The 24202-nt window shown below is 33.6% G+C and overlaps 1 protein-coding gene across 1 annotated transcript in view; it reads right to left on the reverse strand.

The window, feature by feature from the left end:
• LOC145975618 (uncharacterized) overlaps positions 1 to 24202 on the reverse strand; it is a 109194-nt gene that overhangs the window by 61469 nt on the left and 23523 nt on the right. The window lies entirely within an intron of this gene.

Raw genomic sequence — 24202 nt, forward strand, 5'->3', positions numbered from 1 at the left:
AGAAGAAAACAGGGATAGGTAATTAGCTGGCTAAGCACTTGTCTCGAGGAACCCTTGAAGCTTCGCCACTAAAGAACGCGATGGAGTTGCAGGATAGAGGAACAGAGGGAGGAATTATCGAGGTAGGGATCCGTGATTAATCTAAATCTCTGGAATCCATTTCCGAAGCCACATGCGAAACAGCCTCCTCCGATGATGGTGTACGAAGTGCACTTTCGCGTCTTGTCATTTTTCATTCGAACTGTCATCGTACACATTTGAACGAGACCATCGTTATTAATAACCAATAACATTGTTGTCTCGAGGTATATTTAAACATGAAACGTATACAATATGTTTTACGCATACGAAAGTTGGATTTGGAACACGTTAAATATTTTATAAAATAATCATCGTCAACTTTTACCATAACTGGAAATTATTATGAGCTTATTAAAAATTATCTGCGCGCGAAAAACGCTTATGTAAATTATTCTTATTTATTTATAACTGGTGTAGGGGCGGATTTTCAAACTTTGAGTAGTCAGAATGGGTGGAAAACATAGTCCAAGTCAAGTTGGAAAGAAGTTACATTGCGATGAAAATCAATATTACCTTGGATAACTCCGGGGATTCCGAATAAAGCGTGGAGTTCCGAGAATTTAGAAAACTTTTTGTCTAGAGAATATATAAAAATATTGCGAGGCAGAGGAAAACAAAAGGCTTTTAGCTTTTTCGAGATCGTAGCAAATTCAATTTCATTATTTGTGGATTAAAAAATAATACCTTTGCGCGCGAAATTTATTAATTGAAATCTTAATAAGTCTTGATAAGAAAGGCCTCTTCTCGGATATTTTCGAAAACTATTAGGTTATCTCTGTTATCATCGTAAATCATGAGTATCAAGTTTGCATCCACGCGATATAAGATTAGCTGTGGGTCCGAGGTGCCATAAGCTTACCAGACGTTAGGAAGGCAAGAGAGCGTCCATGCATAAAGCAACAAGGATGGCGTTGCGAGAAAACAATCGTGCGCAAGATCATCCTTTCGGGAAATCTTCAAGTCGCGAACCACACTGTTATCTCAAGCATAATACTTGTTCTATCTTTCCAACCGTTATTAATGCATTCGTTAAATACATAATGATATAAAGTCCACCGGCTGAGTAGACTCGGGAATTATTCATCTTGTCTGACTACAGTCGAGAGCGATTCACTTATTCGATGTCCGCCTACGCTCGATCCAGTACCACTTCTTCGCACTTCTTATCGTGTTACATCGATAATTATGAGATGCTTTTTTCAGTTCACACTTTTTCTTCGTCGTTTATGCGTCATTATTTAAATATTGCACGTTATTTTTTTATTTTTTAATTTTTCTCGGAAAGGAAGGCGAATTTTTTAAAGGTGTTCTCAGGAAAATATATAATTTCAAGACACAAAATAAGCTATCACTATACATTGTTGTCACTAATTATTAATTCGTTAAATATACAACGCTATAGAATCCGTCAGCTGATTAGAACTGACGGGAATTATTCACTTTTGCTCTCCATTTATGTGTCATCATTAAGGGACTAAAAATTCTACAGTATTTCCTTATTTTATGTAATTTTGCTGGAAGAGAGAGGACTTTCTACATGTTCGTTTGTCCCCTAGGGGAAATATATTATAACTCCAAGACGCAAAATAAGCTACCGCTATATACTACTCTCTGGTACTATTAATTACAGCGTCATTATATAGCGGAGAGGAGATTTAATCACGGTACAAATCATTTCGAGCGCAAAACGATTATCGTTACACGTTTCCCGCGCTCGTAACACTCGCATAACACTGCGATACCGCAATGACCACTATGCAAGAGGTGCTATGTGACCCCCACGCTACCGAGGATCGGGATGCACTCGCGTGCGCGTGCAATGCACATTCTGTCGTCTTCTCTCGCGTGGAATTCCATGTGAAATACTGTTTAACGGAGAGAGAGAGAAAGAGAGAGAGAGAGAGAGAGAGAGAGAGAAAGAGTGATTGATTGATTGATTGATTGATTGATTGATCTTTATTGGATTTCTCAGCTAAAAACTCGTCTTTCTTCGATCTTTTTTAGTGTTCCTTCTTTTCTATTTAAAAACTCGCCTTTTTTACGGTGTTCTATTAAATATTTAAATATTTCGTTTTTTTTTGCATTTATTTCATACATCTTAAACTTTAAAATACATTTATATATTTTCACTTTATTAGCTCTTCTTTCTTCTTTCTTCTGTAACAACTGCTACTCCCATTCTCTTCACAATTCTCATGTGAAATCCTTCATTTATCGCAATTCTATTTTGCTCCTTGATTGTATCTGATAAATTATCATCATCTGATTTTATTTCTTCTTCATTAATATTTGCGATTTTTATCTTCGGTTTCACTCAGTGACCTTGAAATCTCATCCAACCTGGTCCTTGTACCTCTTGCAGCTCTTAATTTTTGCATTTCTTCCTCTGTCTCACAACCCAGGATGTGATCTGTTCTCTTGCTTCCTTTTCTTAGCTTCGTTATTTCCATATTCATAATATCTATTTTTTTCTTTTATCAATTTTTCAATAGCTTCACTTTCCTGTTGCGTCTTCGATTTAATAATTAACATTTTCCTTTTTCTTCTTTTTTACTGCTTCACTGTAGCTCCTTTGCATTCTTCCACGTAGATCAATAGCTTCCTGCATCATTTTCTCAAATCTTCCAATTCTCATTTAATATTTTTCACCTCTTCTTGCACTATTTCCTTAACCAGAATTTTAACTTTTTTTTACATGCTACCACATCTTTCATTTTTTCCACTTTTCCTACAATTCAATCTATTTTTATTTCAAGATTCGAAGTTCCAGATCCAGTATCCGCTGATGATGTTGCCTTTTTCACGTCTGCTTTCTCTTCACTTTCAATTATAAATTTCTCAAATAAGCCTTGACACGGCAATTTATGCTTTCTTTCATAAACATTATGTAACATTATGCAACATTATTTAACTATACATCCTGGGTGATAAAAAGATTTAACACACGTTTTACATGTCACTACTTGTTTACGGCCTTCTTACCTGCCGAACATCGGAATTCATCATCCATACAGATAATTATCGACCGAAATCACTATCACGTTTTCCGATTCGGTTTGGTCAATTTTTGGGTCAAATCATTTAAGAAATTTACCCCGGGGGCCGACCTTGTTTGTGCTTTCTTTTAGGTTTACTTAGAGCGAAATAAATACCGGATTTTATATACTTTACGCCGTGGATCAGTTTTCTTAATTATTTTATAATTCGGATATTTTATTTCAAAGTCAATTTTTATTAATTTTCCGTAATTTAGCTCAGGTTTAGATTTATTAATTAGTTTAAACCGTTTAAGGAACAAAGGAAGAGGATCTTGTTCGGTTAATAAAGTTTGTTTTATTTGATAATTAACCCTTTTTAATTGGACACGACGGCCACCCTTTTTGGGCATCTAATATCAAAATTTAATTTTTGATTTAAAATTTGACTATTTAACTGTTGCCACTCTCTTTGGCAGCGACAATTAAAGTTGTTGCCACACTCTTTGGCAGCGACAACTAGTCAGATTTTAAACTTGATTCAACCTCCGAGTTTTAAGAAAATTATTCTCAAACTAAAAAGGATTAATTTCAAACTTCCAAATTATTTTCTTAAATACCTTTAATGATTTCCGGAATTAGTAATGTAACAAATTACGAAAGATCACGTTAATAAACACGACTACTACTTATACTTCTTCTGAGCTGTCCGACTAATCTCTCTCTTATTTATACCAAGTGGCAAGAATTCCCGCGCTGGGTTCTTATCCTTGTTTCTTAGGAATTTTTAAGTGGGAGGTGATTCTTGTCCACGCTGAAATTTAATAATCAATCAATAGTTCTCACGACATCTATTAATCAATAACTCCCACGATGATGCTATACTCGTCTGCTTATAATCAATATATTGATTTCGTTTGATATTTCTTAAAGAACTAATTTTGGAAAAAGATTTATTTTAAAAAGATATACGGACGTTACATCACCAATATCAACATAGACGAGTCACCTTTGTGTGTCCACTATTCGTACGTCAGCATTTTGTCCATCTTCAATGTTTACCTGTCGAGACTTCAATCTTCTGTCCCGAAAAGAGAAAAACACTTTGCATGCACACAAAACTGCATATCCCGGTTAGATGACACTCATGATTAATCTCCCATGCAACTAGGATTTCAATAACTTTTTATCACTCTCTTCATCCATTTAATCACTTGATAATTAACGTTCTTGCGGAGCGATGTTTGACACGTCTTATCTATTCAAGAGAGAGAGAGAGAGTCGCGTTATTATATCGATTCCTTTTTATATTTCGCCTAACGCATTCATTGCCTCGCAAACGGAACGGAAAGTGATTTACATACGTATGTACGTCGGTGCATACGTTGCATGCAAATAATCTCCTAAAAACTCGTAATGACCGATGGAAATTGCGCTTCCCGTTTCAATCGCGGCGAAAGGGTCTTCGGCGCGTTTAATTCGTTCCGAATTCCCAACTTATCCCGTATGCATGGAATGTTACATACATCAAATCGTGGTATCCGGAAGGATGTCGTTCCGCGTATGGAAATTGTAGGGAAACTCGTTCGATCGAAATGACAGATAACCGTCAGCACCTTACTCCCTATAAAATATTCATAACGTAAACATACGTTTTGCGAAGCAATATTCGCACGATTGTCAGCTCGTAGCCTCTCGTTCCTTTCCTCCCCCCCCCTCGAAAAATTATTTCATCGCATAATTCTCTCCTTCTTTTCTCATCACGCCGAAATTGAGAACCGTCGCACCAACACACTAATAAACACACCCGTCCGTGCGATATTGCATCAAAATTATTTGGCCGAGCGCGGTACGTCAATATCAATCTTCATCGATACTATCCATTTCGCCAAAGTGATTAACGGGACAAAAAGATTGAATCAAATTGAACATGATCTCTCGAAGATTGTAATTCCGCTGAACCGATATCTCTCCGAATAAAAGCATCGTTAAGATAACTAACCGTCGCCACCGGGATGGGTGGGTCCTAGAGCAGATTCTAGAGAAGGCCGAGGGGAGAGTTTGAAGCCGGGGTGGGTCGAGGCCTCGGCTGGGTTGGGCAAACCGACCTAGATAAGTGAGTAGTGAATGTACTCCAGGCGAGCTTTCAGGCTCTGTGCTACATATGCCAGTGTTGAAACGCACCACTCCATCGGTTCGGGATAACGTGATTTCGAAGTACCAGTCGTTGGCACGGGTTACACCCCGGAAGGGCGCGAAAAATTACGGGCGAAGGGATGTGCGAAGATGAGGAGGTAATTTTAAATATCGTCTCGTAAAATAACATTTAAAAAAATTTTACTCTCGAATTTTGCCTGGTTGACCTGACACGAATCAGAAATAAATATTTCAGCTATTTATATCTCGTTAGAGATTTTATCGCGTAATCAATTAAAATAATTATTTCTCTCCCGTTATATGGGTATAGTGAAATGTATTCGAACATGACTTTCATAAATCCGGGCTTATTCTCTATTTATTTCTCTCTTGTATTCGATTCTGTTTTATTAAACGACGTCAGTTGTTCGACGAAACGAAATTATTTAAATAATTGTTATCGCGGATTTTCGTACAATTTTCGTTCGCGCCGGGTCGACTGACGTTAACGAAACGAATATCGCGAATTGCATAAGAATGCTGAAATGAAATATGATGCCTAGAGAAGCTTTAACCGTCGGGCGATGAATGGAAATGGTTACGCTGAAAATCGCGGCGATCGCCGACAGGCAAGATAATCTTCCCGAGATTCAGTCAGCAACGGTAAATTAAGCACGACTAGGAAAGATAAATGGTGCAAGTTAACCCCAAGAGATAAACTACCGAAACGGTTCCAGTGGAAAAGATTTATCTTGCGAAATATTATACGGTATGTCGGAAATCATAATAAAGGAACACATGTCAGGGTGTGGTATATAAAACTCAATAATGCATTCCAAAACATTCCATTCCTGAAAAAATGCGTCAGTTTTGTTTTCAATTACGGCAAATAATCAGATTGCGAGAGAGAAAGAGAGAGAGGGAGAGAGAGAGAGAATTTTCACACAAGAATCACATTTTATCAAACGATTAAACAATTTTCTCACATATGTGCTTTCGAATTTTCCGACGCAATAAACTCGGCTCAATCGCGAGGAAAGATACGTTTAACAGTTTATAGCGCCGTATCTGATGAAATACGCAATTTGTACGTTTATTAAAATTAACTGGGGGTGCAGCCAGACTCGTAAAAAAGCCTTCTGCTCTTTCATGCTTTTATATGAGCTTCAGTTTTTATAGAGTGAAACGATATAATACGTTCGATATTTGCTTAAATCAATATAAAAAGCATTTATAAACTAGTAGATTTTATTAAGCTGAAATTTGCAAGGATTTATTATATTAATATTATAGTTAATAATTGCACTGATTTTTGATTAATTGAAGTATTCAAATTGACTTTTAGAAAATACTGAGAAGGGCGTTTTTATCCTAAACATTGATGAAAAACGCCTCAAACTGTATATAACGCCTATAGCTATAATCAACAAAAATAGTTTTTTTTTAATTGTAAAATTCGACGAAACAAAAATTCATATTTTAACTCAACAAAAATATTGATTAAATATTTGGAAGAGTTGTATATTTTTCTTTATTTCTTAAAAAAAAAGTTGACATACATTTATAGTGTCTTGACTTTATTTTTTCTAATAATGCCTCTTCGCTTTATCCCGTTCTTAAATTTTTTTTATACGTTTGCTCATAGTCTGCCAAAAAAATGATAAAGAAATGTTATAATAGAGTTAAAGCATATTTTATCCCTATGTGAGTCATTTTTGCATTAAAAAAAAAGTATATCTTTATATATCGAACAGAGAAAAAACATTTATGTGCAGCTCTGTTATTGGTCATATATTTTATAAGTTATATACATACATCTTCAGAAATATAGTGAAAACACATATCTATTCATTCCATAAATGCAATGACAATTACTTTTATAGAATGAAAAAAGTGATTAAAAATTAATCGATTTTACAGTTTCTTTTAAAAAATTATTGATTCTGTAATTTTTTTTTTGTAAAATCACACTCAGAGCAATTCTGTGCATTTTCCAAGTTCTATGAATTGCTATATCACTTCCGTTTCTTTTTTCTCTTTCAACGTCTAAGTGAAAAACTATTTGTTTATTGCCTATTTGAAACACAAAGTAGGAGCTCAAAATAAGAGAATTTTTATAGGATAAAACGGATAAAATCCTAGAATAAAATTCTAAGATAAAACGATGTAACTTTTATATTTGCTTAAATTAATATGAAATACATAGATACAATAGATATTAATGATAATTGAAATTTACAAAGATTTATATATAATATTATATTAATATTTATATATACTATTACAATTAATATTTGCATCAATTTTTGATTAATTGAGATATTTTAATTATTATTTGATTAATTGAGATATTTTTAATTATGAGATCAATTTTTTGAAAATACTCAAAAGAACGTTTTTCTCGAACTTTGGTGAAAAATTTCTCAAATAATTAAAATCAACAAAGATAATTTTCTCTCTCTAAACAAAGATTAAATTATAAAATTCGACGAAATATATAGATTCATATTTTCACTTTAATTATGAAATATAAAAATTCATATTTTAATTTATTAAAAATATTAATTTAATATTTTAAAAACTGCATTTTTCTTTATTTCTTCTAACAAACATTAACATTTATCTGTAGTGTCTTGGATTTAGCTATCGCTTTTAGCAAGCTTTTAGTTTTTTTCCTTGACGTTTTGCTTATAGTTTGAAAAAATGATTAAAAAATATTGTAGTAGAACTAGGGCATATTACTTCTAATAATGCGGCATTTTTGCATTTTTAAATTAAAGTACATACTGATACATGTTAAATTAAAAAAAAAAAAATTTTTTTATACAACTGTAATCGATTATATATTTTATAAATTATTTTTTATTTTCTTAGTATAATTCTCTTAAGAATAATCTATTTTCAATAAGAATACATATACATATAATGAATAAGTAAATTTAGGAGAAAAAATGAAAAATACTTACAAAATTTTGCAATTTCTTTTCCTTAAAAATTATTGCTTTGTAATTTTTTAAATATAAAATCGCGCTCAGGATTTCAATTTTGTATGGTTTCCTGGTTGCTGTGTACTGTCAACTATCGACTCCCGTTTCAATAATACGTAATAGTAAGCTTATTATGTCTGAGCAATGAGTAGAGCATTTTCCTTGCTAAGAAATGGGGTGTTACACCATTTTTTCGCGTTAAAATGTTTTACGGCAAATTTGATCGCACGCAAAATCTCTCTTTCGCAAAATCGTTAGTTAAATATATTTTTCTTTGATCTCGCGAGATGCGTGTTCAGAATCGGGGAGATTGAGAAAACATGAGCTGAGAATTCGAGGCTAGTTGGCATAATCAAATCTGCTTGGTTGCATCTCGCTTCGGAGCAAATTCTACACACGAGCCGTGCACTAGCTTCTCTCTCTTTCTTTTTCTCTCTTTCTCTCTCTCTTTTCCTCTCAGCATGTCCGAGATTCAGAGTGTCAGATGGGAGGATATCATGGATGCAGAGCGTAATAAAGTACGAGAGAGTACGATCTCCACGAAGTAACTTCTCTGGCACAGGATGAAGAAACAAATCGCGACCTGACGTTTATCTTCCGCGTCAGCTTGCCTCGCGCGCCGTATTGTACGATATCATCTTCCACAGTGGACAGAGTCTTTAGAAGGATATACTAAATTTCCCTCGACGTGAACTTAACCCTTTTGCAGAGCACGGGATGTGCCATGGGAAATAGTTGACAGTGAAAAATATTTAACACGTTCCTAAGAGAAATAGGGTAGTTTCAAGACTTAAGACAAGGTAATATTTGTACAAATATTGTATTGATTTTTGTTGCATTAAAAACATTCGAAAATTTAACATCCAAAATTAAATCTAAAATTTAGAAAAAATTGTTTCTAAATTTTAAATTTTATTTCAAATAAAATTTAAAATTTAGAAACGATTAATACAATAAATTATAAAATTTTAGATCCTTTATTTTATTTATTGTATTAATTGTTTTCAAATTTATTGATATAAATATTTCTATTTATTAAATAAAATTTTTTAAATAAAATTCGTACATAATATACTGACTTTTTCTCATCTAATTTACAAATATACATATTTTAGCTTTTTTAAAAAGCCAATTATCTTGACAAGATCACAATAATTTTGACAATCTTAATCTTGGTAATTAATTAAAAATTGCAACAATATCAAGATTTGCGTGGTGTCTGGTAATTCTAAAAAGAAATAACAATCGCGAAAAATTGCATCTTTTATGCGGCTTGTATAAGAAAACTACTTTTTTAACAATTCCTGATGAATTTTATTTTTCGTGAACTGTAGTAGTAAACGAATCTTGTTCGGATAACGGTTAGTCGTTTCACTAACTATCGGGAGTAATTAAGAATAGTCGATAATTAACTTCCGGGTATCTTTCACAGTGCGGCAGGAAGCAATTGCAAAGCACCGTGCTCATTAGAGTCGCGCTTTGAGAGAGATCGGCTTCTTCCTCTATTAACTCGTTTAAGTTAATTAATTGCGATTCAGCCGCCGAATATTACCGTTCCTTTATTCCTTCGTTAATTCTATATTCTATGAAATTATACATGATGGAAAAATCTGATATATCATAAACTGAGGATGGAGCATTTAAAGTGTTATATAAGATGTTTTCTTCGAGACAAAAAGTGTTTCAAATAAAATTTATAGAATTTCGAGGGAGAAAATAATTGAATCCAATTAAAATCATTTTTCAAGGTCATGTGAAGGTCAGATTTTTTTATGTAAATCAATTTTTCGCAATATTCGGTACAAAAAGTTATAAAGGTAGGATAGTTAAAAATTGACTAATTTATAAGGTATTTTATACTTTGACATTTTTAAACTATAAAATATCTCGTAAATACTCATTTTTCGATCATAACACTTCAATACTTAATTTTATACACAAAATAATAAGAGAAATCGATTTGCTAAAGAAAATACGTAGTTATTTTTAAGAAAAAATACGTAGCTGTTTATTGCAAATTCATACTTTAGGAAATGATAATAAGACTTGTAATGAAATATTAGGTGTGAGGAATTTTATTATTATTTATTATTGATCGCAAAGTTAAATCGGCGAATACAGGCTCAACAAATTCACAAGTCTATAGCTATACCGGGTATAAGACATCTGCCGCGATTGTCGGGAAATCCGACAATAAGCACGTGCCGACAAGCCGCGGAGCGGTCGGAAGAGGATAACCGGTTTGCAGGATTAACCCGTTTTTCATCTACGGCAGTTTGTACCGTGTATTTCAAGCATGCCGGGGCTTTATTGCTTCCTCCCCGCGCGCGCCTCGTTGCACCCTCAACGGAATTTATTAATAGCATTAAAGCAACAACTTTGCCTGCGACACGAATCGCGAACCGTGCTTGCGTTTACGTTATTAATGGAAAGTTAGCGTCTTCGCGTGAGAGCCAGCGGCCGAAAAAGGGAATAATAGAGTAGAAAGATGCAAAAGTAGATCCGTTGCGCGAGCATCTATAAAAATATTGCGTCATATTCGGAAAAATTCCGCTCGTCGGGCGACGAAAAAACAAAAAAAGAGGAAAAATGTTACGCTCATTCGATGAAAATTCCATCGAGAAACTGGTTTATCTATTTTTTTTTACGTATGCACATATTTTTAACGTGTTTATTTGACCCGGAATTTATTTCATCCGCAGATATAATCGACTTTATTTTTGTACATCTTTTATATAAAGTACAGATATTAATAAAAATATATAAATAAGGGACACACAAAAAGCCTGGTCTTTTATCGATGTAACAAATAAAGATTAGATTTTAAAAATGAACATTGGGTGCAATTCAACGAGAATGTGCTGCGCGAAATTAGCTAGTTGGAATTACAGTCATATAATTCTAAAGAGCAAAAGATGCTCATTTTTCAGTCTGAAAAATGAAAAGTTATATCTAATTCAACGAGTGAAGCAAATGCATTATGAGTCCAGTCTGAAAAATGAAAAGTTATATCTAATTAACGAATGAGATAAATGATCTACATGCATTTTTTTAACCCACCCATTCTGTTTAAAAAAAAAAAACTTTACTCCGAATGAAAGAACCCGAAAAATATGCAAAATTTTGCAAAACAAATGCACTTTTATCCCTGTAAAAACCATTATTTTATCATTACGTAAATACGTTATGTTCATGTAATTTTTTGAAGAGATAAGTTTTAATTGAAAGAGAGAGAGAGAAAGAGAGAAAGAGAACGAGAAAAATAAAGAGAGGCAAATGTTAAAATATATTATTAATGCTAAAACTTTTTCAATTTCAGTGATTTAAATGGCAGTAAAAGTTTGTTTACGTGACATTTGCGTTGTTTTCATTTATTTAATCACTTCGCGATTTAATGTCAGGCATGCAAGTGGATATCGAAAAATTTTTGCAAACTTCCATCGCCGGGGATCAATGAAGTCAGACGGCGGGATACTTAATCCAAGAAACTTTGAACTTCAAGTTCCTTGTACAATATCTTTCTCGAAACTGAGAGAAATTTCGGAAGAGTCTTTTCGGAAGAGGAGCGGTGATCCGGGAGAGAGAAAACCGTCCTTTGACGAAGGTCGAGAAAAATCTCGGATTCCCGAAGAGGCAGAAACCACGTCCCGTTGGCGACGCCGGCGAGAATTTCCCGAAAGACGAAGAAGAGAAAGCTTCTTCTCTGACGGAGAAATTTTCTGGAAAACGAGATCGTGAGAGGTGGAGGAGGAAAGCTTCTCGACGCGAAGGATCCCGCGCGATACGAAGGGGATTGAATGTTTAATACGAGCGGAAACGCCACTCTCGCTCTCGGACATTCGGAAAAATATTGTCAAACTCTCGCTTCCGCTTTTTATCCGAGAAAAGGACAAGATGCTGCTGGACGGAGAGCAGGGATAGACAGGGATAGACAGATTAGCACTTTACTGCGGTACGATTTAATCTCTGCTCACCGCAGGCCTCTCACAAAACCACCCTTCGAAATCCTCTTCTCTACCTCTCTTTCCTTTCCCTTCTATCCTTCTCTTTCGTTGTCCCTTTACACAATTCCTGCGGCGGAATTACGTGCAAACTTTCGTTTGAAAGCTCGCAAAAGCTCTCATCAAGTCGTTCTCGAGTGCCCCGGTCGTTTAATACGAAAAAAGAGACAAGACTCTGGATCTCGATCGCGGAAGATCGCGACGTGCGTTTTAGATGTCTAGTCTCGCGATTGCTTAACGTCGATTATTCATCATCGGGACGTGGGGAAGATGAATGAATGAGGTGGCGATGGAGATGACTTTTGGTTCGCCGATAAAAGAATTCTCATCATTTATACGACTGTTCTTTGCATGGAGTTTCTCCCCCGGAAGTTGAGTTTGTTCTAGTGATGTAGGCGTAAATTTTTTGTACGGATCTATCTTTTGATAGGCACATTTAAGCGATTACATAAACAGGACTCAAGGATTCAAGAAGCTCGGATTTATCTCTCGCTCCTGCAAGAATTTTAAAAGCATAAATACTTCGAAATTACTACTTTTCTGTACGTTAATAAAACCTCAGCTGGGATCTTGTCAGATCAAATATAGTGCCTCAATTGAACGTATTCAATATCGATTTATTTGTTTATGAACAGGTTTTCTTCATTATTCTTATGATCTCATATTGAATAAACTCAAGTTATTATCTTTGAATAATAGAAGGATCTCTTCAGAGAGTGCTTCTGTAAAATGATGAATGAATTCATTGACTGTTCGGATTCACTACATCGTATAAAGCTTCATATTCTAGCAAAGTCTCCGAGAAATTACACTGCTGATTTTCCATGAGGAAACGCATCATACTTCCTATAGAAAGTTTAAATCCTTAAATAGAATGTGTCTGTTGGCGAATGATTTATCCGACATTGATTTCTTTTGATACGAGGTTAATTCCATTTAAATAAGCGCTGCATTGTTCTATTTCTTAATCAGTATAATATATTCTAAATTGCGTTGATTTAATTTTATTTAAATTTAAATATCTTGCATATTAATTCAAATATTTAATTCTACGTACAAACATCCTTTGGCTTAAATTTTTCTATTTTTCAAAATTTAATCTTGCTGTTAATCGCTTTCTTTAAAGTATTTCTATCTTTTATGTATCTATTGATGTATCTTTCTGAATTTTTTTTATGTATTAAAGGGATTTTTCCTATTTTCTTCAATAAATAAATGAATGAAGAAATAAATAAATGAGTAAATTAATTAATTAATTAATTAATTAATTAATTAATTAATTAATAAGTAAATAAATGAATAAATAAATGAGTAAATAAAAAAATTAATAAATAGATAAATAAATAAATAGATAAATAAATAGATAAATAAATAAATGAATAAATAAATCACTTCTAAGATAATACAATTACTCCAAAAATATCAAAATATCTCTTCTCTTTTACCAGAAAGGAATGATATGACACCGTCCATTATATTTATTGCATAGCAACACAAAAAAATGTAGTCCAAACCTTGCATGAGGAATGTTTCTCTTAAAATAATTTTTCTAAAACGTAGAATGACTTGCCGTTGTTCTACGCCGCCTCTGCGATTTATTAAAGCAGAACCTCTCTTCCCTTCTCATTTCTTTTTTTCTACATCTACTTATAGTGATAATTAAAACACATTGAAGTAGTACGATCTCTCTCAAGTATATTTATATCGGAATACGATGCGTTTTTTCACTCGATATAGAAAATGTATGTGCTATGCGGACAAAGTACGTACAATTACAAAGAAGGAGACGTTATAAATAGTGCCCTTCGTTGTAAGACATGCGAAGACAAGAAAAGACTCTGCCAGTGAGCGAGTTTCCCACGCGCAAAATCGATTGACTAGTCTCTTTGAAGGAGAGGTCAAACTTGCATCTCGCGTTTGCCGTCAGAGAAGGAGCGAGATCGCCGTCGAAAGACGAACGAGAGAATACGAGCTCGCATGCGACGGGAGAGAAGATCTACGATGATATTAATGAAAAATGATGGAGTCGCGAGCGTTTGACAAAACGTGTCTGTCAGTGTTCATTCTTCAACGGGAGTCTTGATTGCCCGATATTTCAAATCGGATCGGAAGCTTCCGGACTCGCAAAGTGTCACTGCTGGGCGAAGATCGATGAATTGATCGCGATGTTTTTTCGCGGGTATCCGTATATATAAGGTCGCGAAATAACATCCGCAATCAATTATCGCGACGTCGCGACGAGATGCAACGAAAACAGAATCGTTCTACCTCGTTACTCCAACGTGGATGCTGCGAAAAGATGGACAATTTTGAAACGATGCGGAATTATACTTTCGTAAAGCGAGACGCGGAAGACGCTCTTAATTAATCGACACTCCTGCAACGAGAAATGGACCATCATAAAGTTCGCGAAAAGGAAAGTCGATCCGAAACGAGCATCTCGACCAACTTTTTCCACCGATGTTCCCGACTAATTGACGTGCCAATACGATCTGTTTGCCATACTCGGTAACCGGCAAAAGTATCGCCGGTGATTTCGATGGGCGTCTCAAGCACTCGGGTCACGTTTCGCGCGAGAGGGATGCTGCGAAGAATGCCAAGCTGAGATGGATCGGCTCCGGAAAATACCGGAAGGCCTAGCTTCCTCTCTACCACTCCTTCTTGAAATCCTGCTCAAATCCCGAGGAATCTCCGTTGCCACGAGCGCGGGAGCCTGTAATTAGTCTGTTCTGAAGCAAACGCGATCGATCAATCGGACTTCGCTGACAAGCGCGAACCAAGAAGGATCGTCGTTCGTTAATTCGGTGACATTAACCGAAACGCGATACATGTTTCGAATATCGTACCGTCTCGAGAGAAGGATTGTTGCTGAATACGTGAGGATGTTTTAAGGATGATGATAGTTTACTTGGTATTTTTACGTAATTCATTAATTTTTACCTGTTTGATCATAGTAAGTAGATTTTATTTCGCATTCGTCATTTTCTTCAAATAACGCTTGAAGTATTTCCAAGTCTCTTACTACTTCTCTCTCCGACGAATATATTTTTGTAAGTCATATTTTAATTTCGTTGCCTTACGTCATACAAAATTTCTGAGAATCTTGCGCAAGTTCTCCTGATAAACATGAAAACTATTTTCTCCTCTAAAAAATAGTCAGCTCTTATTAATTTTTATATAAGGAAAAAGAATATGACATTTAAAACTCTTAGGTAGTCATTTTTATGATAGTTTTTTTCTAGGATTTAGAGATATATTCAATTTTTGTCAAGGAAATTTTGAATCCGAAGAATTTAGATTAACATTAAACCTAAGCATGTGATGGAAAAGGAAGCCATTGTTTAAATTTTAATTATTTTATTTATTGAGCTGGTACAAACCTGATTTTGTAAAGCTGTTGTTATTTTTAAACATTTTATTTGATTTTATATTTTATTTTTAACATACTACATAAATGTGTCGATATTTTTTGTTAAATTTCGATGCCTTTCGCTATTTCTATGATATGATGAGAGCCTAAAGATCATGTAAGTAATTGTTATTTTTACATGATGCCTCCCCTTCAACATGGTAAGTCAAAAAAAAGTGCACCATCAACTATCCAAATATGCCATCAGTTACATGATTAATATCACATTGAGATTCCTACCTTATCGGAATAATGCATCCTGGAACCTGATAAAGGACATAAAGAGAGACAGAAATTCGTGTCCAGAGGACATAAAGACCAAAATTGGTCTGAAAACAACTTTAAGCCTTAATATTAAATATTCCCGCAAACTTATTAAGTTTTAAGCATCTTATTTTGTTAAAAAAATTGAATATTATTTCTCGAAATCTAAAGCTAATAAAACATTGTATTGTCATATTCTTTTTTCTCATCCCATTTTTAGTAAGAATTGACTAATTTTATTTAAGAAAAATAACATTTTTATTTTTTTTGTACATCAAGGTTATTTTACAGTATATATTTTATAAATTTCAATTATAAAACATGATGAATTTCGTTTTATTTTTTGAATTCACATGTCACTCTGGAGTTGAATGACTTTAACTCGAAAATCAAAACGCAAATTTTCTCATTTTTCTAAAAACTGAATCAGAATTTAATGACAGATATTTTTCTTTCTCTGTAAAATTGAATTCGAGATTGAGAAATTACTTCGGTTTAAAATATTTTTGCGTTAATTTAAAAAAAAAGATTTACCCTCTCCGTTTCTAATTTACTTTCGCTCTTGTCTTGAATCTTGAAAGCTGAGTACGAAGTTGTCGACGTGCAATGACAGACTTCGGGAGGGAACATCGACATGCAGTCAGGGAAACACAGCTGGTACGAATAAGTCCACGTCTATATCCGCGTCTACACCTGCGTATGAAAGTTGCCTCGAACGGTTCAGTGAGTAGGTTGCCCAAGTATTCATAGCAAGTCCGTCAGTGTCTCTCGCGGGCATTGTTGGTGGCATGAATAACAATGCTGAATGCTCGTCATCTTCTGACATTCGCAGTCAAACGCGTATTCGTGGCTAATGACGGCGTCGTCCTGAACGTCACTACTATGGAAGAGAATCTTGTCCCTGGATCAGTTACATAGTAAATCGTATCATCAACATTTGAAGCTTCCAATGCGAGACGCGAGTTTGGAAATGATAATAATAAAAAATGCAACCACAAACAAAAGAAATGATGTGACCTCGAAAAACATCGGTTCAATGAAAGGGAAAATAAAAGAGAAGCCTTTAAATATGTCATGTCTTCGAATAATTCCAGCAAACACCAAATAACATTTATATAATTGTTAGTTGTAATTTCCCACTCAATAATATAACTGTTACATGTTATGCAACAGTTACGTAACATGTAACAGTTATATTGTCGAGTGGGAAATTATAACTAACAGTTATATAACTATTATTTGGTGTTTGCTGGGATAGATATAGATAAGAGAGAGGGAGTCTCGCGCGATATCTAATCTGTCTTGCCGTTGACAATCGGCGAAATATCATGACCATTTCCGGCCGAGCGTCAAACGCGGGGATGATACACGTTCCTTTTCACAGCGACGGCAATTCCCCCCTTCCGCTCTCCATTTGACGTAACGTAAAATATACCACCCGAACCTCCATGCCGTTATTTTCCCGCCGGCTATTTACGCTTGGCCATTGTTTGAGGGAGCCGCGGATTAATTTCCCGGCGTGCGGCGGAAGGGACAAGCGACGAGTCGAAGGGTGTGTATGTGTGCATGTGTCTGCGGATTAATTTGAGATTGTCTTATTACACACAGAGATAATCGCGTATAACGTGACCCTCGTCCCTGAAATAATGGAATTTCTTTACCTATTTTTCGCGCGACAAGCGAGAAAAGTAAATATTACACTGTTGTCAGATGTGTCCGTGGCACATCGCATTTAATTTTTCAAAAATCCTCTTTACAAATTTAAACATTCTCTCGAGTCTCTCTTAATTTTAATCTCGTGCGAGATTTGTGTCTTTTTTTATTTTTTTGCTGTGATTTACAAAACATTCATGTAAATTATAATCTTTTTCTGTCTTTCTTATTATTCCAAGAAAATTTATGTATTTGACACTGATAAATATTTCCGCCCATAGGATGTTAATTTTTATCAATTTTGATAAGAGAAAAGAATTTGACATTTGAAATTTTTAGCTTTCATTTTCAGAATATGGCGTTTTCCGGGATTTAGAAAAGTATTCAATTTCTATGCATGTATGCTTGTTGACTACTATTGAAAAAGAGATGCTCCAGAAGTATAATACAAAAGAAAATGGAAACGTTCGAGTGAAGAGGTTAGATCAAAACATTTATATACTAGTCTTGACAAAAAACACAATTTCGCAACTTATTTTATTTATAATATTTTATTTGTATTTTTTTAACATATTGACTCATATAAACTATAGATTTTGTGTTATATTAAATTCTCTCGCAAAACTTACTGAATTAAGTACTTTGTTTTGTTAAAAGAATTTTTAATATATCATTTCTCGAAACTTAGAACTAATAAAAATATTATGCTGCGTGTCATATTTTTTGCTCGTTCCATTTTATCGAAAATTGACTAATTTTATAAATAAGAAAGAAAAAATTTTCTTGTATACCCCCCAGAGTGTAATTTCTTTCATATAGATTTTATGGTCACAAATAATTAATTTCGTTAATAAATTAATAACAATAATATTCAATATTACCTAATATGTAAATGTAATGACAACGCGAGATTTTCATGTGGATGAAACTTAAGTACAACCATCCATGGAGGGGTGAAGAAAGGATGCGACAGGCGTCGCGGGAGTCGCCATTGACACTCTAATTGCGAGAGTTGCACCGAGACACGCAATGTTCCCTCGTGCGAGATACCGGAATTTAGAAAGCCGTCGTTTGTTACCGCAAAGCGACGCGGAAGTATTGCGAAAGAGCTTTGTGGGTGTCGCTTCTGAGATATGCGGAATACCTACACGCAGCTATTCAGCGTCTTCGGGCGGGAATATGTGTGTGTGTGTGTGTGTGTGTGTGTGTGTGTGTGTGTGTGTGTGTGTGTGTGTGTGTGTACAAGGACGGGACACCCTGTATTTTGGGTGATGAACTAACGGAGGGGTGGTGTTGCGTCTTACTTGACTATTTCCGTAATGATGTAGGAGCGAGATACTGAGAGAGACAGCGCTTAGAAAGCTCTGCGATATATGTACTTCTCGCCCCGCGTCGGGATGTCTTCTTCGGGGTAAAATTCGGAGGAGAGGCAAGTCTATTCAAAACTGTCGGCTCGATTATTTCTTGGAATATTCCCCTCTCGTAGTTTTCGTGTAATTTAATTATTTAGATAAAACTGATGAAATAACAAAAAAAAGAAGAAACTGAAAATTTTTCGTAATAATCAATCTTTTGAGTAGGCTTGAAAAAATTAAAATTAAAATTAAATTTTTCAAAAGCAGAAATGGGGAAAGAGGAACAATAAAAGAAAATCAGCTTCCCTGGTTTTCTCTTTATGTTTTTCCTTTTATCACGTTTCTTTCGATCTCAGATAACGGTTTTCCCTAGATAATGGTGTCGTTTGAACGCGCATTTCGACGACGACATGGAAGGGAAATAAAAGTGAAGAGACAACCCCGCGCTTGATGTTTGAAGTGTCGGAAAATTCGAAGGAGCACTATCTCGATAATTTTACTATCGTAAAGAAGGGTATCGTACTCAACATTCGCGACAACAGATGGAACGTCGATACCTTCGACTGACGTGTTCGCGGTCGAATTTGTGTCGAGTCCCACACACACACACACACACACACACACACACACACACACACACACACACACACACACATCGCGGAATTTATTAAATCTCAACCGCATCTCATGCATTATCCCTTTGCACCATTCGAGTAATAACGTACAGGATATATCTTGGATATTCTTCGCGTTTCTATTTACATTGCTCTTGCACTGCATGGATCGAGTCAGCGGATTTCGAAATTGATACTTGCTCGGCAAAAATGCCGAGGCACCTTCTTTTTAGAATTTATATAGGGTTACATAAGACAAGACAATATTCGTAAAAATATTGTATTGGTGTTGAAAAGTTGAATTTTCAAAAAAAAAAAAAATATATATATATATATATATATATATATTTCGAAAATTCAACTAAATTTTTTATATATTTTCTATATATTGTTAATATAAATATTTTATTTGTTAAATATAATTTTTTAAATTCGTATATAATATAGTATTTTTTTCATCTAATTTACAAATATACGTATTTTAACTGTTTAAAAACAAATGTTTTAATAACTGTTTTAAAAACAAATGTTTTAACAACTGTTTTAAAAACAAATGTTTTAACAACTGTTTTAAAATAAATGTTTTGAAACATTTGTTTTAAAAACAAGTAATCTTGACAACCTTAGTCTTGGTACTGTCTTATGATAACTGATAATTAAAAATCTTGTTATAATATTATCTCCAATTTCGAGACAAAACAAAACAGTCTCAAGACTAGTCTTGTATCTCGTATAACTTTATATTTACAAGTAGAACGCGGAAGTTCTCGCCGAGTTTTCCTGATATATATCTCAATGAAAATCTGCAGCGATTTGCAGAAACATTAGTGTAAAGAAACTACGCATTCCATGCATACATACATTTTCTGTGTCGGATGAATTATCGCGAAACTTTCCTGAAATTAACAGATAGCCGCCCACGCAGCGACGTCAAAAATCTTCAAAATTAGGAGAAAAAAATATTTAAGATACACACACATATGCATGAGGCGAAAGACCATTAAAACATCTGAACGTTATAAGCTCCGTATATAAAGTCAGCGCATTTATCATCTGGCTCAAACTACCCCCAATTCTCGCGCGAAATCCCGCACGCCATATTTCGCAAGGATCGTTCGAGGCTGGTCCCTCCCCTTCCTCTTACCCTCCTTGGATGCACTTTTAAACGCTATCGCATAAAGCGCGTTGATACACCTCCGGAGATCATTAACAACCGGGCTAAACGCGAGCATAAATAGATTAATCGACAAAACTTGGCAACTTCCTTCGCGTGTTTGTGTATGTATTTATAACGGAACAGCTTTATACAAGCTCGCGATACCTCGTGAACAAGCACGATCGTGAATCACGACGGTTCGTGTCGTACAAGAGAATGACCTCGTTGATTTTCGCCCCTCGACGCTCTTAATTGCGCGATAATTGCCGGCTGCAAAGTCGTCGTGGTCGCTTTTAAGTAAGAAATACGGCGCAAGGTTTTTTCCTCCCCCGACGTCGTCGGAACTCGCGAGGGGTGCTAAAGAGACCACTTCGAGAGAATTAGAATTATATAAGACTCAAAACAAGACAATATTCGTAAAGAATTCTATTCTACTATTACTGAAAATTTTCGAAAACTTAAATCTTGCCTTGAGTGAATCTCTTTGTAGCAAAAATCTTATCTTGTATTGTCTTGCCGATTTTATTGGCAATTTTTATCTGATATTAAACGATTATTATAATAATATTTAACATAATCTTCATAATTTAAGATAATTACTATATTTTTATACATAATTATTATATATAATTTAATTATTATTTATGTCATTCACGTGTTTACTTCCCAAAACACAATACATATATATATTTGTTTTTAAGAAGAAGCAGTTTTTGAATTTGTTAGTATAAATGTTTTTATTTATTAAATATAATTTTTTAATAAAGGTAAAAATTTTAATACGAGTTCTTTTTTGCGTACTAATATTACAAAATATTGGCGTGAATTTATTTGATGTATAAGAATTAAGGTTTAAAACTCAAGAAGGAACATTTTTCGCGAAAATATTATATTAATATTATTGAAAATTTTCGAAAACTTCAATCTTGTCATGGTTTTGAGTGAATTTCGTAGCAAAAATCTCGTCTTATATATTGACTTGTTCCTATTTTATTAATAATTTTTACCTAATACTGAATGATTGTCTAAAATAATACTTAATATAATCCTTAATATAATTTAAGATAATTATTACTATTTTTTTGTTATTCGTTTATTTTTCAAAACACAATACACAGGATGTTTCACAGAAAGTGAAACGTTGCAATTAATTAGTTGGTATTTATAAACGCATATAAAGAGCGGAGAAAATAAAATATTTTTTTAATAAAAGACAGTTTTGTTTACTATATATGAACTAAAAACAACCGGATAGATTTTATCATTTTATAAATATCTATAAAAAAATATTGACAAGTTTAATTGATATATTTTCCAATCAAATTCTTTCGGAAACTGTAAAGAGTTTTCAAAGATATTTTCGATATATCTCTCGGCAGATCTCGTCAGAATTAAAACAGATATCAAATATCTTTCGTAATGAATAGCCAAAAAAATGTTATAGTTTTATACAATTTTCGGAAAATAAGATTCGATAATATATCATATCATTAAGACTGTCGATATTCTTTTATAAACGTTTATTAAATGATAAAAATGATAGCTGATTAATTTTAGCAACTTTCTGTATGGTATCCTATATGTATATATAGGATGCCCTACAAAATCAAAGTCAGGATTTCAAGACAATAGGAAGATTAGGATTATCAAGAGAGATTATTGGTCCTGTCACAAGATTAAGGATTTTTAAAAAGATTTATAATTTAGCTGAGAGAAAAAATCACTATATTATATATGAACTTAAAAAATTTTATTTAATATATAAAAATATTTATATTAATGAATTTATAGAAACAATTAATATAATTAAATAAATAATATAAAATACACAGTTATTTAGATACACAAAACTTTGTATACACTATATATATATATATATATATATATATATATATATTTATAAATAAATAAATAAATAAATATATATATATATATATATATGTATGTATATGTATATGTATATGTATAAATATATACATAGTGTGTGCAAAGTTTCATGTATCTAAATTGCGTAAAATACTACTTATTTTTATTACATTAATTGTTTCTATAAATTCATTATTATAAATGTTTTTATTTATTATAAATTTATTATTTATTATATTTTTTAATTTCATATATAATATAGTGATTTTTTCTTATTCAATTTATAAATCTTTTTAAAATCAATAATCTTGATAAAACCAATAATCTCTATTGATAATCTTAATCTTCGTATTGTCTTGATAACTAATTAAAAATCCTGTCTTGATCTTTTATCTTCTTTTCAATTTCAAAACAAAATAAAACAATATTAAGACTAGTTTTGATATCCCAAATATTGCAATCCTAGAAAAAAATCATTTTTTCCGGATCTTTCCATGTTCGAATATTCCATGTTCATATACATATAAACATTTTTCTCAGTGTTATTAATAAATGTGTATTTACGATATAAATTCGTTCACAAATTACAGTATAAAAAATATAGAATATTTTTAGCGCAAGACAAGATGTTAGTTCCCAGAACCAATTATTTTTCTGAAATAGCGAATTTAATCTGTAATCCCGAGAATCTGTAATCCCCTTCCGAAGTTTAGGCGAAGACGTCCGCGAAATTTTGTCGAGATTAACGATGACGAGTATGAGCAGGTGGATAAGTTCATCCATCGACTGGACTAACTTGGCTAATTTATGGCGGACAAAGGGGGGAAACTTAGAGCTAAGATAGATGGAATTGCCGGGAAGTGGACCGGATTGTCGGCGTTGCTCGCCGGAAATTTCAGGCCAGTTTCCGCATCAGACGTCACTGCAGTTGACAGCCACGTTTGAATGTAATTATGCCAATTTAATAAGCCGATCCTGCGAGACAGAGAATCGAACGTCGCTTGTCATCATACAAGATGGTTTTATTAATATTGACATTAAAGATAGACGAGGCAAGACAATTTTTCTATCATGCAACTCTGCACGAAATAAAAGTTTGATTCTTATTCCGTAAAAAAATGTTTTAGAAAAATGTACACAATTTTCTTCCATACAATGGTTGAAATAAAATTTTCCGTTTTAGCAAAAAATATTAAATATATTATATTAATTTTTTTAGAACTTATTAATTTTGTATAATATTTAAGATACTCGCAATATATTTCCCCTTGCGCAAAATATGGTATCTCTATTGTGAAAATAAATTTATTAAAATATGGTACCTACCTTTATTGTGAAAATAAATTTATCATTATCAATTTAATTTCCATTATTTTATGAAGAAACATAACACGAAAGGTCTTTTTAAGCGAATTTTACGGATAAAATGTCTAGAATTGTGTAAAACAGAGGAAATAGTAATTGCACAGATTTTCACATTTTACGTAATAAAAGAGAGAGAGAAAGAGAAAGAGAGAAAGAGAAGAAATTGTACCATATAGGAGTTTTATTTTACAGATTTATATACTTTTCTCAGAACATTTTAGCGCTCAATTAGCCTACTACTATCGTCGTCTGGACTTCTTTAGAAAATCTGAAGAACAAGCGTTCGTGTTCGAGTAGAGATTTCGATTACCTTGTCAGAATGTTGGAAGACTTGGGAGAC

The sequence above is a fragment of the Camponotus vicinus genome, unplaced genomic scaffold (genome assembly GCF_025532165.1).
Source record: "Camponotus vicinus isolate PSW18456_S1 unplaced genomic scaffold, iyCamVici1.0 SCAF_1, whole genome shotgun sequence".
Lineage (NCBI taxonomy): Eukaryota > Metazoa > Arthropoda > Insecta > Hymenoptera > Formicidae > Camponotus > Camponotus vicinus.